This window comes from Coffea arabica, chromosome 4c, assembly GCF_036785885.1.
Source record: "Coffea arabica cultivar ET-39 chromosome 4c, Coffea Arabica ET-39 HiFi, whole genome shotgun sequence".
NCBI classification, from domain to species: domain Eukaryota; kingdom Viridiplantae; phylum Streptophyta; class Magnoliopsida; order Gentianales; family Rubiaceae; genus Coffea; species Coffea arabica.
Window position 1 is genome coordinate 46,365,054 of NC_092316.1, and position 17,400 is coordinate 46,382,453.

A 17,400-nucleotide genomic window follows, 5' to 3' on the forward strand; every position below is an offset into this window, starting at 1 on the left:
TAATTTCTTTTTTATGACTTTTGACATTTAGAATGTAGATGATGTTGTACATAAGCTTGTAGACCAATTTGTACAGAACGTCTTAGATGAGTTTGAAGTCATAGATTAGTTCTCCTCTTATACTACACTAATGAAGGATCTTAGCAAGATGCATGAATAAAGATATCAACTCAAGTTAGCAGCATATTATTAATGTCAAATTTTCAAAATTCAATTAATAACAAGATCGGTCGCCTAACTAAATGAATTGTATTTATCATATTTCTTTGATAGTCATCAGCATTTTTTCTTAACAGATTTTTCGAAATACTTGAATAGAACTTATAATCAAAATAATTGTTTTTCATATCCATAGCATAGATGAGTTTATAGATCAAATTGAATAAGTAAGCAAGTAAATAAGCTTTGAATAAGTTCTCTCATAGAGTTAAGAAAAGTGTAACCTTGTATTTTATTTTTAATTAAATTCTATTGGTGACTTTTGATATTCAAGACATAATCGAGGTCGTAGATGAACTTTGAGATCAATTTGTACCGGAGGCCTTAGATGAGTTTTAGATCATAGATTAAAAATCTAATATCTGATTTTTGACTTAAAAAAGATCTTACTATAAATTTAGGAATTAACATAGTTATCTATTTTGTAGCAATAACTTCCAATTTGTAGGTTACCCTAGCACATTTAGGAAAAATAATATCTTTTAAGCAGTTGATGTCATCTATAAATTCAACATTATCAATATGTTCTTCTTTTCCTACCCTCAAAATATCATAATAGCTATTAGGGATGCATCTCTTAATAGCATAGTTTACTACTTTCTAAAGAAATCAAATCTCATAGACTTCCAAAAAAATGACTTGGATAGTCAGAGGAGAATTTATACATTTTGAAAAATCATAATATAGATTTTTGAGTTCAGAAACTATGAGAGACACAATAAGACTATTTATTAAATTTAACTAAACTATAAATAATAAATTTTGGGTTCTTGGACAATATCACATGATATCACTGTATTGAGCCATAACTAAGGCTATCCTTATATTGTCACTGAAAAATACATTCCACTCTTAAATACGAAACTATATAGGTGATACAAATTATATCTAATACAATAATGGTAAGTATAGATATGACCAATGCTAGACGTGTACATGCACATATAGTAGCAATCAAGTAATCCTTACGACGCATAAACACTTGGATGTTAATCTCATGATCAAACTTTTTAAAATTTTTCTTAAAACCTATAAGATACATAAATGTATAATTGTCTTTTCAATTCATATAAAATGGAGAACAATGGTTTGACTGCATATAAAAGGAGAGCTACCTATCTTATATCAATTTTGTTAAACAAAAAATCATTTTTTTGAACATTAAGTCCTAACATTTTTTTTGCTCTTTTACAACAGAAGTTAAATAAATCTTGACTAGATAAGAGACTAAAAAAGTAGATGTTAACCAGTCTAGGTACATAATATGGCACCCAACTAGACCTGAGATTCAATAGTTAATGAACCCCAGAGTAGAATAAGGCTTCAAATCAATGGCGTATCCCTCACTATAAGTCGATTCCAAAGTTTGAAAACCCAAACATATATTAGAGTCCGAGTGTATAGTGGGGCCTAAAATCAATGTTCTCCCTCACCATAAGTCGATTCCAAAACCTTAAACTTATTTCAACACCCATAGCTGTTAGATGATTCATTATGTCTTGAGTAAAATTTATGTGAGTACAAAAATTTACATTATTGACTAATACATTCATATTCTCATTTTCTTATAAAATATTAGACATATTCAAAAGAAGGATGTAGTTATAAAGATGCTAGCACTATTAGGTAGATCCATTGTAGGATACATCTTGAATGTTTTACATAATTACTCTTTTGAATAGACTATTACTATTAGTGTTGAATTTGGGTGCCCATAAGGCTTTAGATATTAGAATGGACACATAATAGTTCAAAATTTTTACCTAGAACAAAAACACAAAAGCAACTAGCATATCTAACCTAACAAAGTGATATAGAAAAAAGAACCTTAGAGGATATAGTATATACTTCACCCACATTGTTATAGAGTTTGAGAAAATTTGCTATAGTAGAAATTGTATATACCTGTAAATTCAAAATAATTGTTGCTATATTAGTAAATAATTAAATTAGTAAGTCTAAGATAAGAACGGAGATTGAGAAGGAGAGATATCAGTTTCCATTAACAAATAGAAGGAGAGAGACAGAGACAGAGACAGAGACAGAGAAAGAGATTGAAACATACTATAATTTAAAAGCAGAAGTATTCAAGGGTTTCCAAATGAAATTGATTGAATTTACTAAGAAAGAAGAAAGAAATACAATTTGTTAATTTAGAAATATCTTCAATTATCCCGCATAATGCACTTTGTGTTTTATCAAGATTAAAATTGAAATTTTAAGCATAAATGTTGACTAACTGTCAAATTCTAATTAAGAATAAATAATAATTCAAAATGATGATTGGAGTAACATATAGAATATATCAACCAGACCAAATAATATTGAATTTACTATTGGGCTAGCCTATGCCTATAGCCATGCCTATTCTTTGATGCAATTAAAGTTTCAAATTTAATTTTTGATTCAATTACTTGTTGGTTTAATTTTGCTAATTTTTACATGAAAATATTATATATTAGGATTTTTTTTGCAATTATGTGTGTATATAAAAACTTTTTTTAGGATTACTTAATTTTAAACTTGAGTTCATTAATTGTTATTGGTTACCCCTCCATATTTAAGATAAGCACAGCATACAACATGTGAATATACCCTGAGATAATTCTTACTCTCCCTATTGACTACCCAATGAAAACAAAATGATGAGAAAAAGAATAGAAACAAAAAGAACAATGACCTATAATTGTATTAGGACACAAATATGTTACGTAGACCAATTCATGTTGAATTTGGCTATAGGCCTATTCTTTGATATAGTTAAATTTTATATATAAAAATTATCTATTCATATTTGTTTTACCTACATGTGTACAAATTTGGACTAATTGTGATAGTAACCTTAGGATTGGATTAACATTTTGGTTGTTCTTTGCTTCTCAACTCTTAGATGGCACAACATTATACACATGCATTTTTCATATGAATGTAAATGTTATCTAAAAAGCAGAAAATGAGATCAAAACAACCCATTTCATTCTCTTCTTAGTGCTCTTGTTTATATTATTTCCCTTAAAACTTCACAAAAAAATCTACAAATTCTGTAATTTCTTAGAATCCTCGGCCAATTGGAATGAAGACTGTAATGATGTTTTTGATCATGAGGCAAATAAGTGTTTGACTAAGTTAATATATACAATATCTATTACCCTCAATGCTTTCATTAGCGGTATTGTCAGAGCCCACAAGCTTTCATTGGCATTATGGATTTCGAAAAATACAGTAATAAATATGGCTTATGATACTTTAATTAGCCCAACGTTTGAGAGGCATTACATGTTAATGTCATGAAAATAGTATATGATTGATAGTCATGAAATGAAATTCTTAAGAATTGTATGCACTTGCAATCCATTGCACTTCCTTATCTTGAAGAGTTCTTAGCAAATGAAAGAGTTCATGTGTCTGGATCACAATATATGATAAAATGTTAAATGTTTCAGTTGTAATTCCTTTACAACCATGGTATCGAGATTGGGAGTGTTGGGTTTGGGTTTTATCCCACCAACTGTTTATTGGTGGGATAAAACCCAAGCCCAACAGGGAGATCAGTGGATATATTCAAATTTATTAAAACAACTAAAGATTTATGATGATGATAGGAGCTACTCATCAAATACCAAATTATAGACTTGATAGAGTACTTTCACTTGGTTGACATTTCATTTCAGGGGTACCATTTCCCAACCATTAAGTATAGAATAAATAGGACACTAGATGAGCTTTCTTATTTCATTATTTTTCTAGTTAATTCCTAACAACTAAGTAGATAAATAGGATATAAGATGATCTTTCTAATTTTATCATTATTCTAGTTGCTTCCCAACCATTAAGTAGATATGTAAGACAACATATGAACTTTCTTATTCCATTACTACCTAGTAATGATCTATTACTTCTATAAATTCAATTTGGCAATGTCATTTGTTAGATTTATAGTTCATTTCAACAAAACATTGGTGTCAACTTTACAAAAAATGTAAATGTTATCCCGCTATCCTCTAGGACAAGAATTGATCTCATGTACATGAGCGGTATGCATTATACTAGTAGTAATGTTTAGACAATCAAATCAAACCACCAATCCAAAAAAATTATTGGCAATTTGTTGGCGTCCAAGATTGAAAGGTCTAAGAATAAAAGCTAATCTAGTGTAATTAAGTTACTTTAATAAATCTTGATCTTATGCAAGATATAGCCTATTCTACAAGATCAAGACTCCTATTAGCTCATTAGGACTAGACTAGAAACAATAGGTTTTAAGATATAAGAAATCTTCAAACCAAAGCTAATTAATATTAGGTGGAATATCACTAAATTGTCATAACTCATACAGAAATGTTTGAGAAGACAAAATAAAATTGTCTACAACCATTGAAGAGAAATTGGAACACTTTTGATTCGGTAACTATCATTAGTCTTTTATATCTCTAAACAAGAAATTTTGCTTGGTAGAATCTAAAGATCATTTTTGCAGAAGTAACTGGTGAAACTAACAATAAATACAATAAATGTCAAATTATAAGACTGAAAGAAAAGTTATAGTAAGCCATGAAATGGCCCCTTAAATTTTATTCCTCTTTCTATGACATTCTTTTATTGAATAATTTAACATTCTCTTTAGTCAAACTTTAATGTTGTTGCTTTATTTATGACTTTGCTTTGAAACCATCTTTTTGGCATCTAAAAGCCTAAAGTTATCAAGACCATTTGGTAGGATTTGTTTCATGTATTTATTGTGATAAGTAAGTGGGTACTATTTACCTTGCAAATGAATGTCAAAGCAGTTGAAAAACTCAATCATGCAATCTCATCTCCAGATTGAGTAAAATTTTCCAGCAAAAATTAGGAAGTCACATGTGAAAATTCTGTTTGAATGTCATGCAACTAACAACTATAAATAAATGATTGTCCAATTTGTTTTAGTGTACCATTAAGTTCAGTGAGGTAGATTGCCAAGGGTAGAGTAGAAAGTTGAGTGCTCTCCATGGAGAGCTCATAACTCTAGTTAAGAGATGAGCTTTGAGAAGTGAGTTCAGCCATGAAAGTTTGAGCAATTATATTAATAATGAGGTTTTAATGAAATAGAGAGCAAATAATTCTCCATAGCAAAGGTCAAATTAGTGTACTGTTAAAAGGATAGTGTCTTTGAAAGTGAGTTTAATTTGTAAGATATGAGTACATATACACATTAAGTGTAATAAAGCTGTTTGTTTACCTCCTTTATTTGTGGACAGACATTACTTTATAGATTGTTGAATTTGTTCCCATTAAATGTATGATTATATAACATGGTACCTCTGTATTATCTAATATAGACAAACTTGATCCATGAGAAAAGATAGTTTTGAAAATCAAATAGATAAGTTAAACTATACAATTTTCTAATCTATAAAAATTATGCAAAAAGGAACAAAAATGACCGCAAATTTGGACTAAGAAGGCAAGCAAAATTAGAAAGAATGAAATAGCAAGTTATATTCATCATGATGATAGCTATAATACAAAAATAATCTAGCATAAATAAATTATATTTGTATGTCACTATACAAATAGAGGTCGAAGATTGACATAGAGTACAACGAATCCTATAAAAAAATGACATGCATATATTCAGTTAAAGAACTTTGGATATAAGTCATGCATTAGAGATGATACAAGCATGATTAATCTGTAGTTTCCTTCCAATAGATAAACATATAATTTATTCTACGAGTTACTACTTCAATTTGAAACCTTGAGTTTTTAAAGGGATGAAAATTTTACATCTTGCTGCACTCTAAGACAAATCCTCACATGCAGGCACATTCTTTTTGAGATATCTATTTTGTGATTCTTATTGTACTTGACAAAATCTTGAGCATAAACTTGCTGTTTGTCAAGCATATTGTGTATGCAATCTAGTTGAAAAGATTGCTATTGGAATCTAGAGAATAAACTGAGAAACAACAATTCTAGTTAGTTGCAAAAAAAATATCTTATTATTTTTCAGTCATCAACTATCCCTTTTATAGAGATACACAAATATCTCGTGAATCAAATATACTTGAACTAGTCAAAAGTCTTCAAAGGCGGAACAAATCTAACGAAACTTATTTAACTAAATCGATCCATTCTAACGCTAGAAAGTTGCAATAAATGTTGTATCATTCCACACCCCACTTTGCTACTTTACTGTAGATTTTGAATTGTCGTCTTATATTTTTAAACTTATTTTGAAAGGATTTTGTAAGAAGTTTTGTAAGTTGATGATTAGCCTTATAACGAACAATTTCTTTTTGACTTTTTTTGCAAGCTAATAATTAGCATTGTATTTCTTTTAGCTTCTTATGCAAGCTCATGATTAGCCTTGTAACAAATTATTTCTTTTTATTTCTTTAGTCAAACTCCAAAATAAACAATGATATCTTTGATATATCCAAATAACCTATATGTAGGTTAAAGAGGAATAGCAATAGAAAATTTCAACACATAAAATTATTGTTCTAGGATACATAAAATGATTCCTAAAACTTTTATATGGTTCTTCACAAACTTTGGCACAACCGTTATTTTTGGACTCTTCAATTGTGATAATGCAGTTAAATTATTTTAAAGATTCTTCAAAAACTGTAAACTCCAAAATAACATCATTACACTCTTGATAAATGTCAAGAATCAGGTTGATACATTCTTTCATTGACTTGTCAATAAGGCTCTATTTGTTTTGAGGGAATAGAAGGGAAAGGAAAGGTAATGCAAGGATAAATTTTTTTAATGTCTAGGTTGATTTTTGAGGAGGAAAGGAAATGATAGGGAGGGAAAGGAAGGGATAAGGTTTAGTTATTTTTTGTCAGCTTGCTTTCCATCCAAAAGTGGGTGAAAATAGAGGTAAAGAATACCTAAATCAATAAAAATTGTAGAATAATCTAAGCAAACCTTTTATATGTTTATAAATAAGACTTCTAAATTATGGACAAAACATAACTAACTCGTGATAGTTTACTTTCCTTTCCCTCCATAGTCCAAACAAGATGGATGGATTTAGGTTTCCTCTATTCTCCTTTATTTGCCTTTCCACTAAACTTCTCTCCTTTCCTTTCCTTCTCTTTCCTTCAATCCAAATGATGCCTTGGGAATTGAATTTTTTTTCACAATATTCCATCTCATAATTATCAAATGCTGGCCAACTCAGAGAGAAATATTTTTCTTTTATTTAGATTGAGAAAAGCTCATCCTCAAATTTTTTTCAATTGGATCACAAATAGCACAAGTAATTACTTTTGTGACAATGGTACATGAAATTGCTGCATGAATGCATGTCATGACCTTGGATCTTTGTTAATTGTAACTCTATAGTTTTAAATTTGTGTATCTATTGGATTTTGAAGTAGTGCTGGAATATGATCTGTCTCCACCACATTCCATAGATCAGTAACTTCTAATTAAGTCCAAATTTTCATGTTCCAAATTTGTTAGTTTGCACCGCTAAAAAGTTGAGACTTAAACAAAAAGTTCTTTCCTATCATTTTAGCTTTGAACTTAAAAAAAAAAAGGATTCTCACCAATTGGAATCACTCTTAAAATGACACTGACCCTTAAAATTTAGGTTTTGCATACCAATTTGTTGGAATTTAGAACATAAACTAAGAAACAACACTTATAGTTAGTGCTGCAAAAACGACATATTATTTCTCATTCATCAACTTTTTCTTTTATAATACATGAACAAACTTAATACAAATATCTCGTAAATAGTATCAATTATAATAACAAAAATCAAAGATATTTGCTAGTCAAAAGACTACAGAAATATAATAATTCAGACAACTAGATAACAACTTAACTTATTTGACCAAATTAACTTATTCCAAAGTGAGAAAGTTGCAATAGAAGTTGCATCATTCTAACAATTACCTTTAGCCTCATTTTTCTTCTTTGTGACTAGAAATTGAAACAAATGATTCATAAGACTTTCTTATAGGTATTCTATCAAAGACATGTGCTTAATGCATATCCTTGAAAACCAAGAGGTTTGATTATAAGGAAGAATTTGAATTCAAGACCTCTATGTTCTGAGACCTTAATATTAGCCACTAAACCAAAGTCTCTTCGGTAAATTTTGTATTCTTCTCATTTTATCGATTATCCCATTTTGTGCATCCATATTAGCATAGCTAGCTTACTTGCTTAGCTATCGATATTGGGGCCTGAAGGCAATGCATACAATAGAGATATACTTATGCTATTTACATACAGTTGTCTCATATGGATTTCTTGTTTTCATACTCTTGTGTTGTTAGCCATAGCGATATGCATAGATGATAGTCTTTTGTACTTAATCGAGCAAAACTGATTGGAAGCTGTTCTAGATGTGTTTAGAAGGTATATTAGGATACAAGAAAGACCATTATCGAGATCGAATTTTATGACTCAAAAAAGCGATAAGAAAATTGCATTCCGAGAATTATTGAGTAACCAAAACTGTCCAACATTAATAATCAAGGGAGCGGTAGAAGCATTATTACCACTGATAGAAGTAGCTCCATTTTACTTTGGAGCCTTGATTTTGACATCAGTTTCCTCTTAACTCATGGATTAGTCTCATCACATCACTTGGGGCTGGGGGTTTTGGTTCTTTAATTACACTACTAGTGTCTCATTTTATACTAAAAAGATCTAGGTGAAGGACATTGGCCCTCTTTTCTTCTTTAATTACACTACTAGCACAAGTTGGCTTTGTAAGTTTCTTCTTTTATCAATAACTATTCACATGCTCTTAATTCCCAAGTGCATTATGTTTAACTTTTTCATTTGTTGCAAAATATGTTATTTATACTCTTTCACTACCATGTGAGTTAAGTAAAAGAACCTGAAAAAGGCTTAATCTGCTATTGGAGGGACCATGTTTGCCACAAACTATGTCAGCTTCCCTATACTTACCAATTGACAAGGCATGGTTCAATAGCTCAATTTGCTCAATTGAGGAAGTTGATGGGGGATAAAGGTTTTTGGCTTATAAGTATCAGCTTACTCATGGCGTCTATTACAAATCAAGTGTCAGTCAACTTGCTCTACAAAATCTAATTTTGGACATTCTCGTTGATGGGTTTCTTTGCAGTAGTTATGCTATCCCTGACATTCTTTCTCATGCCTAAGACCTCCTTGTTTGAATTGTAGTTTTCTAAAGAAAATTTTTTATGTTTTTCTTGAGTTCATTTTTTAATCAATTTTTTCACCTCAGATACATCAAATCATTACAATATATTTTTTACAAAAACTTCTAAAAATAGCAATCCAAATAGGACTGCAAGGAAAGTTTGGAGGCGTGAGGACTCGAAAATTATTTTATATTTTATTTTATTTTTTTGAATACATTTTCTTTACTTTCCTTTATTGTCTTAATTTCCTAGATATTTTTATAGGTGAGTTAAGGTTTTTAATCATTTTTCTTCTATAAGTTAGTGCGTGTTAAGTTTCTAGTGCATTATGGAAGTGGAATCCGCTAGTGAGGTACATAATAACTTTGGCGAACAAAAATGGATATTTTACTAGAAGGATTATGTGATTAGAAGTGTTAAGAGTGGATTAGAGGAAAATCATATAGATTAGCCATTAGAGACAAAGGAAAGACAAGAGGATAAGCTTGAAACCCTACGGCGACACTTGTCGGCCACCTAACCATCCTTTGACCAAGATTAGTCTTGGCTTTATCTTGAAAAATTGAAGCAAATCCTTCATCTTTTCCCCCCTTCATGGCCGAACCTCCTTGAGAGAAAAGAGAGAAAGAAAACTCAAATTCCAACTTCAATCCTTGCTTGAATCTTCAAGATTTCACCCTAAACTTGCAATCCAAACCATAAAAAGTGACTTTAAGGAAGGAAAAAGACCTTTGGTGGAGAAATTTGGGGAAAAAGGAAGCTTTTGGTTGCTCTTTTTCATAGAGTTTAAAGGTAATCATGTTTAGAAACCATCTCTTCACTTTTAACTTGCATTTTAGTATATTTAAGGCTTGATTATGGTGGATTCTATGGCAAATTTCATGGTTTGTGTAGTAAATTGAAATTTCCAGCTTTAAATGAAAAATTCCAGCTTTGATATGGTCCTTTCAATTTTGCTATGACCTATTAGCTTTACCATGTGGATTATCTAACCTTTGTATGTTCTTTCAAGTTCATTATAGAAATTTCAACTTATGACAATGAATTTCAGCTTAGGGTTTGCATTTTCCAGCCTTGGTATGATGATATATGGGTTGGATATTTGTACATTTTGGCTAGCCTTATGGTCTAAAACTAGTTTCTTTTATAACCTAGAACTTATGGTCTTTAATTGTGGTGGATTGGACATGAAGTTACACTATGAGTTTGAAGGAAATTAGGGAAAAACGAGGAATGCTAGCCAATTTTGAAGTAGCTCGTTTTGCTTTCATTGTGGGGTGAATTTGTGGTAAATTTGTCTAGGGTACTTGGTAAAACCCTAAGTTCCACTGGTGTGTTGAATTTTGGTCGAATTGAAGAGGTTTCATTGGTGTTTTCTTCTGATTTTTCTAGCTGCAAAATACCTTGCTGGCCGAATCGAAGGTGATATGTTTCACCTTGTTTTTCAACCTTTTCATGCTAAGTTTTATTCGAATCTTGTTCTAAACATTTATTAAGATTCTTGTGTGTTGAACTCAGGTAAAAACCATGCATTTTGATAGATGAGAACCTCATCATTGTGCTTGTTTCATTGCTGGAAAATTTTGGGAAGGTAGGGCAGCTTTATACCTTGCTGTCATTTGACCTGAAAGTCCATTGGTTTGGTGATCTTTTGGACTCAATCTTGTTCATTTCATTTGCTAAAACCTTGAACTACAATTGGGGGGTTAAATTGGAGTGAATATCATAACTTAAAGAGGTGAACTACCTTGTTTATCTTCACTGTTTTGCTGCTGGAATTTACCAGCCATGAATTAAAATGAAGAACTCTTTGATTACTCATGTTTCTTGGGTTCAAATGCCCTCTTTTTACTCCAAAACTATACTTGAATCTTTGCTTTAGAAAGTACTTGGATTTTCCTTGATTTGCATCTTCGAATTTGTCTTTGAACTTTATGTTTTTTAGAGGCCAACTTGATATGCGTATAGCTCATAGTTGAGTCTAAAATGTGAGATTGGTTCACCTAAATTTTGGATGGGTGGACCATAATATTTTTGTCTTTGTTGCTCTTAGGGTTTGACGGTAAACACGAGCATGACTCGGAGACGAATGTTTATTGTTGCTCTGTTTTGAATTGATAAGTGTTCCAACTGCATGTTCCATGTTCATTATTGCTAGAAATTGCTAGACACTTGATTTGTCATTTCATAGGCGAGTGTGTACTTTATCACACTTGACCTAACTTGAATAAATACTTGATATCTCATTCATATATGTACAAGTAACTTGATTTACATGTGACCCATATCTTGACTTGGAATATTTGAAATGCTTAAAACGTGACATGCTGAGCGTACTTGTGACTTGATTATAGCTAGGCGAGTGTGTCCTCATGTGCATTCGACCTCCTTGAACTTGAAATACTTGATCTTGTGTGCAGACTTGCATGTACATGTGCATGATTGTAGACCAGCTGTATATCTTCTTGCAGCGATTGATGTGACAGCCCCACCTCCCCCTAAGGCGAACCAAAGGGTTCGGCGGACCACCTGCCCAACTCTCGCCGGGACTCAGTCGTTCACTACAGTCCTCAATTAAATTACAATATAAAACTCAAATATACATCAAATTCTCCAAGAATTACAAATTCCATAGGCAAAGCGGATCTAATTCTGAGCGTGGAACCTACACATACATCCACTCAAATCCAAACATTTATGCAAACCCAACTATTACACAATTGAATACAAGCAAATGTTGACTAACATTAACGAGTACACACACTTAAGTAAAAACTCCATATACATAGGAGAAAATGCTTTCATCTATATATAGGGTATTCGGTTTACAAATCCAAAAGAGAACCTTAGATTGGTACATTAGGGTTTCCAACTATCGAGGAGCTATATAAAAGAACAAAAAAATATCTAACTAGCCCACTCGTGACTCAAAATCATGATTTCCAAGAGACGTTCCCTGTAAGGAAACAAAGTTAACAGGAACGCGATGAGCTTACGCTCAATGAGGTACCAATATAATAGCAGTTTAGAATCACAGAAATTCATATTCAATTATTCACATAGACATATTCAATGCAGAAATAAACAAACATCTTAAATGGAAAGGATATGGGTGGCTCTCAGGAGCCCAAAATTCCTGTTGCAGTACTTGATCCAAACCCGTTGACTTTCCGTCAACGTATGAAGAATAGCCATGTCCGTAGACCCCGCTTTATATCAAATTTTGTCCACCAAACTTTCCCCTACCGGGTTCGAACACCTCAACAGTACAGTAGTGGTAATACGAGAGTATACCGGAATCAAAGGTTTCAATATCCAAGGATTCCAAAATAGACCACTGTGGTTCGTTGTCTAATCGACCTAGCCCATGCCGGCTCGACTCGAGTAACTAGCCATAGGTTTTGAGCTCAGAGATCACAGAAAAGCCGTTGGGTACAAACCCCCAAACGACGCCAGAACAGTTACAGATACAGATAACGGTTTCAAATTTACACAGTAAATGATCACAAGGCAAGAGAATGAGTGTGATAAAATACACCCTCGTCTCACATAGAATAAACAGATAGTACAATCATTCATATCATAGATAGCATGTGCAGAAGCCACATTTCACCACAAATAAGGGGAGTGGTACACTCACCGGTTCACGTACAGATACTTCAAAAGTTTTCACGCCAGTGCGGCTTTAATCGCCAAGAAACCCTAAAATAACCGAAATAAAACAATTGAAAGTTCCATATTCAAAATCGAGTAAACGAAATGCACAAGTGAGGCCCGACTACTAGTCGTATGCCTCATCAAATAATTACTAATGCAAGGGTGCAAAACATGATTTTTGAGAACGAAAAGATAACGAAAAGACCTAGGGCTTGAGCGATCCAAAAGCGCTTCAATTCTACCCAAAAGGCAACTCAAATTTAAAGGGACCAAATGGCCTAGAAAATTGGACAGCATCTCCCTAAATTTGCTTACTTTTCCATCCTACAATCAACACCCATTCATCTCAAATCAACAACATACACATCATAGACTATCAAATACACCTTTTGGCACAATCAACACAACTGAAGCTACACTTAACGGATTGAAACGAATCTTATGGAGTTTCGAAGCCAAAACAAATATCTACATTTCTTAGGATGATCTCCAAAACCAAATCATGCATTTTCATGGTCACCTATCAAAATTTCAGAGAGGACAGAAAACGGTCCGCAAAATAGAGTCTATGGGCAGTCAAGGGTTTATCGATCATTCCACAGGCTACAGTGCTCCAATTGATTTGAAATTTTGCAGGTAGGTAGCTAACTCACATATCTACAATTTTCATGTTTTGCACAAGGGCTGATTCAGTCTTTAACATGGTCAAACGTACAGTGCAAAAATAGGGCAGATTACTAACCCTAAGCTGAAATTCATGTACTCTAGCTGAAATTCTTTAGGCACTCAAACTAGCATATCAAGCTTTATTTATCACAATATCAAGCTATCATTCTATTATCAACCACTACTTATCACATGAAAGCAGAAATAATACCATAAAAACTAATCTTTGCAAATAACCATCACTACTTGTAATTAAGAGCTAGTAATTCCATCTTAACACTAGAATAGTCTCTATTAAACATATACATGGCAAATCAAAGGTGAAATCACTTAAATAAAATCCGGAAATATCACTAATATGGAACTTAATCATCCCAACTTCCAAATCACAAGAATTTCCATAAAATTAATCAAGACCAACTCAAATTCAAAACAATCACATACTCTCAAAAATTGAACGGCATTACCCCTAGATTTCTTTATTTTTCCCATCCTGCAAACAATCACCAAATTGCACCCTACCAACCACAATCACACATATGATTCATAAACAATACCATACATTCAATTAGGCCACAATTCCCCCATCAATCAAGCCAATTAGAAGCTTAAAGCCAACCATTAGAAAACCCCCAAATTAAACCCTAGAATATGAAATTCATACCATAAGCGTAAATTTTCCGCAATTAACTACAATTAACACACCAAAGCTTCACTTTAAACCATTTCAAGCCATCATCCATGGCCAAACCACAATTATCCTATAAATTCAGAAAATTCACCAATAAATCCAAAATTGGCTAAGCTTTACCCTAGCCCATGCAATCTTCCACAAAATAGTATAGATAACATCGCTAATCCACCAATTTGCAATCAATTGAAGTAGATAAGGATTTATTATCAAAATACCTTCAAACCTCAAGAAAATAGGTAGCTAAATGCTTCCTCCTCCCAAAACAACTCTACCAATAGCTTTAAACTCCCTTAGTGTGCACTTGTACGGAGTAGATCTCAAAACTAACGGTGAAATCTCAAGTTTTGGACAAGGAATTAAAGTAGAAGTTGGAGAGCTTTCTCTCTTATTTTCTCTCTCAAAGTGCCGGCCAAGAAGGAGCAAAAGAATGAAGAAATCTCAGCCAAAACAAGATAAATATGTAGAAAATCAACTAGTCAAAGTTGGCTGCCGGAGCTGCCACGTCACAATCCGGCCGGATTCAAGGCAGTGGCAAAATGCATTTTTTTTTCAAAACCCCTCAACAATCCGGCCGGCAATCCAGGCAAGAACTGGCCGGATTTGGCCCTTTCGCTTTTCGAACAATTTTCGTTTCTTTTCTCGTTCAACAGCCACGCTCATCCACTGTCCAACAAAGACATATATATATATATATATATATATTCACACAATTACACCTAATACATGCAATCACACATTCATATATGTGAAATGAAACCCCTCCTTAGAAATGGATAGCAATTTTTGTTTCAATTCAAAAGAAAGAATGAGAATAAACAAAAGGTTGAGAAAATGTGAAAATTTTACGGTTCTCACAATTGAACTGGGCTCTTGGACCCTTATCCGAGACATCGGTTAAGTGGGAACTTTGGCTACTCATGCGTATGCGTGAATGTAGGTCGGTAACGATTGAACTGAGCTCTCGTTGGACCTCTTACTTGAGATCAGCTTTAGAGCGGTCGGGTAAGTTGGGCAACTTTGGGTAGAGGACGAAGTTCCTAACTTGTTTACTCGTGACTTGAATTCATGACTTGAACTTGTGACATACTTGAATATGGAGTATTAGATGACAGCTAACATCTCCAATCATTACATGCATAAGCATTGGGTCACAGCCAATGACTCCACTCGTAAATACTTAAATACTTGGGACTTTAAGTCCAGATCTTGAATACTTGAATACTTGGGATCCAGATCATGAATACTTGAGGCTATAAACCCATCCCAGGGCTAGTTGGTCGAATCGAGTCGGTAAGGATTTGGTCGAGGAGATTGATGAATCCTGAGTCCTTGATTGGCATTCAGGCTCGGTAGGGGGATGATTGGTGGACGGAGATTGACGTTTAGTGATGATCTACGAACACTATAATTCTATGGTTGACGGAGAGTCAACGGACCCTGGAGCTACCGTGGTACCAACTTCTGAGAGCAGATTATATCCTTTAATAAGAATGTGTTCTTTACTGTATACTAATGCATGATCTATCTGGTTACCTACTTTACTATATATTATGTCCTGATCTATTCGAGTTTGACTTAATTGTATCATGCCTAATAGTGTACTTACCTGCTTTCTTGGAACCTCACTGGATTTCTAACTCATTCCATGAATTTTGTTTTCCTTACAGGGGTAATAACGTGAGAGTGGGAATTGGAGAAGACATAGACTTTGGTTAAATTTTGTTAGTTACACGTGTAGGCTCTCCTTAACTCTCTAGCGGATTTGTTTGGTTTTATTTTGTAAGTTTAACTCCTTGATTGTATTTAGCGATTGTTTGGTCATTTGATACTCATGATTGTATATATATATATATATATCTAAGATTGTAATTGTTATTACCCTTATTGTTAAGGTTTATATTTGGTAAATTTCGATTACATGAGTGAGTCCTGACGAGAGTTGGGCAGACAGTCCACCGAATCCTTGGGTACGTCCTAGGGGGAGGTGATGTCGTCACAGGTGGAGGGCATTGATTGTGGAAACATTTTGTGAAGGGAGAAGACGAGAGAAAAAAAAAAAGACAAAGCTATGGAGTTCCTTATTATCTAGAATTTTGAGGGCGGATACACTCAATTTAATAATTGCTAAATTAGTTAAGAAAGTTCTAGAGATTGCACTGTAATTAACTTTTACCCTTATAGTGTACAGATTAGCTCTAGCTATGACCATTTATTGTATTTCGGAAGCTAAAAATCAGTGGATATTCCAAAAATCGAATTCACCTTACAATGTGGTTGTGGAGTAAGTTATTATGGACTTGCAATTTAGCCTTGTATGCTGAACTGTAGAGTGGATAGAAGCCCATAGAAATAGGATTCGAGTCGCAATTGAATCTAGACCAAAGATTCTTTATTTAGTTAGAGGATGTTTTGGCTGGTTCTTTGTTATTTTTTTTTTAATTCCTGTTCTGAGCCATTGAAGTTTTGCCTATTTTTTAATCAATGAAATGACCCTTTTTTTTTTCACTTTGTCAAGTGGCATTGATTTCTAATTTGAGATGTCTTTCAAATGCTACTGCAATCAGAAGGATACAAGAAAGAAGAAGAAAATGACAAAAAACACATATCAAAATCTACTAAATGCCAAAAAGTAAACACTTAAATTGCCCCCACCAACGACAAGTCCTATATTTGCATGTGTAACTAAAAGCAGCATGGATTGAATTCCTTCCGCTTAGTCCGTGCCTTCAGCTGCCCAAGCCATTGGCAAATAAAGGCAGAGAGCCAGAGCTTCCGATGCCATAATTTTGCTTCTTCAAGGCTAGGCTAAATGCTATGTATACCACGGCATTTAAACTTTAAAGATTCAAATATTAATATGTTCAACGTGTTTAATAATAAAAAATGCAGCATCTGAATTAATTAAGTGCCACTGAATGTTTTAGATAAGATTTGTTTTCAAAAATAAGTGATAAGATAACACTTATCACTAAATATAATATACAATCAAATGTATTTGATTTAATACTTAACAATTTAATAACT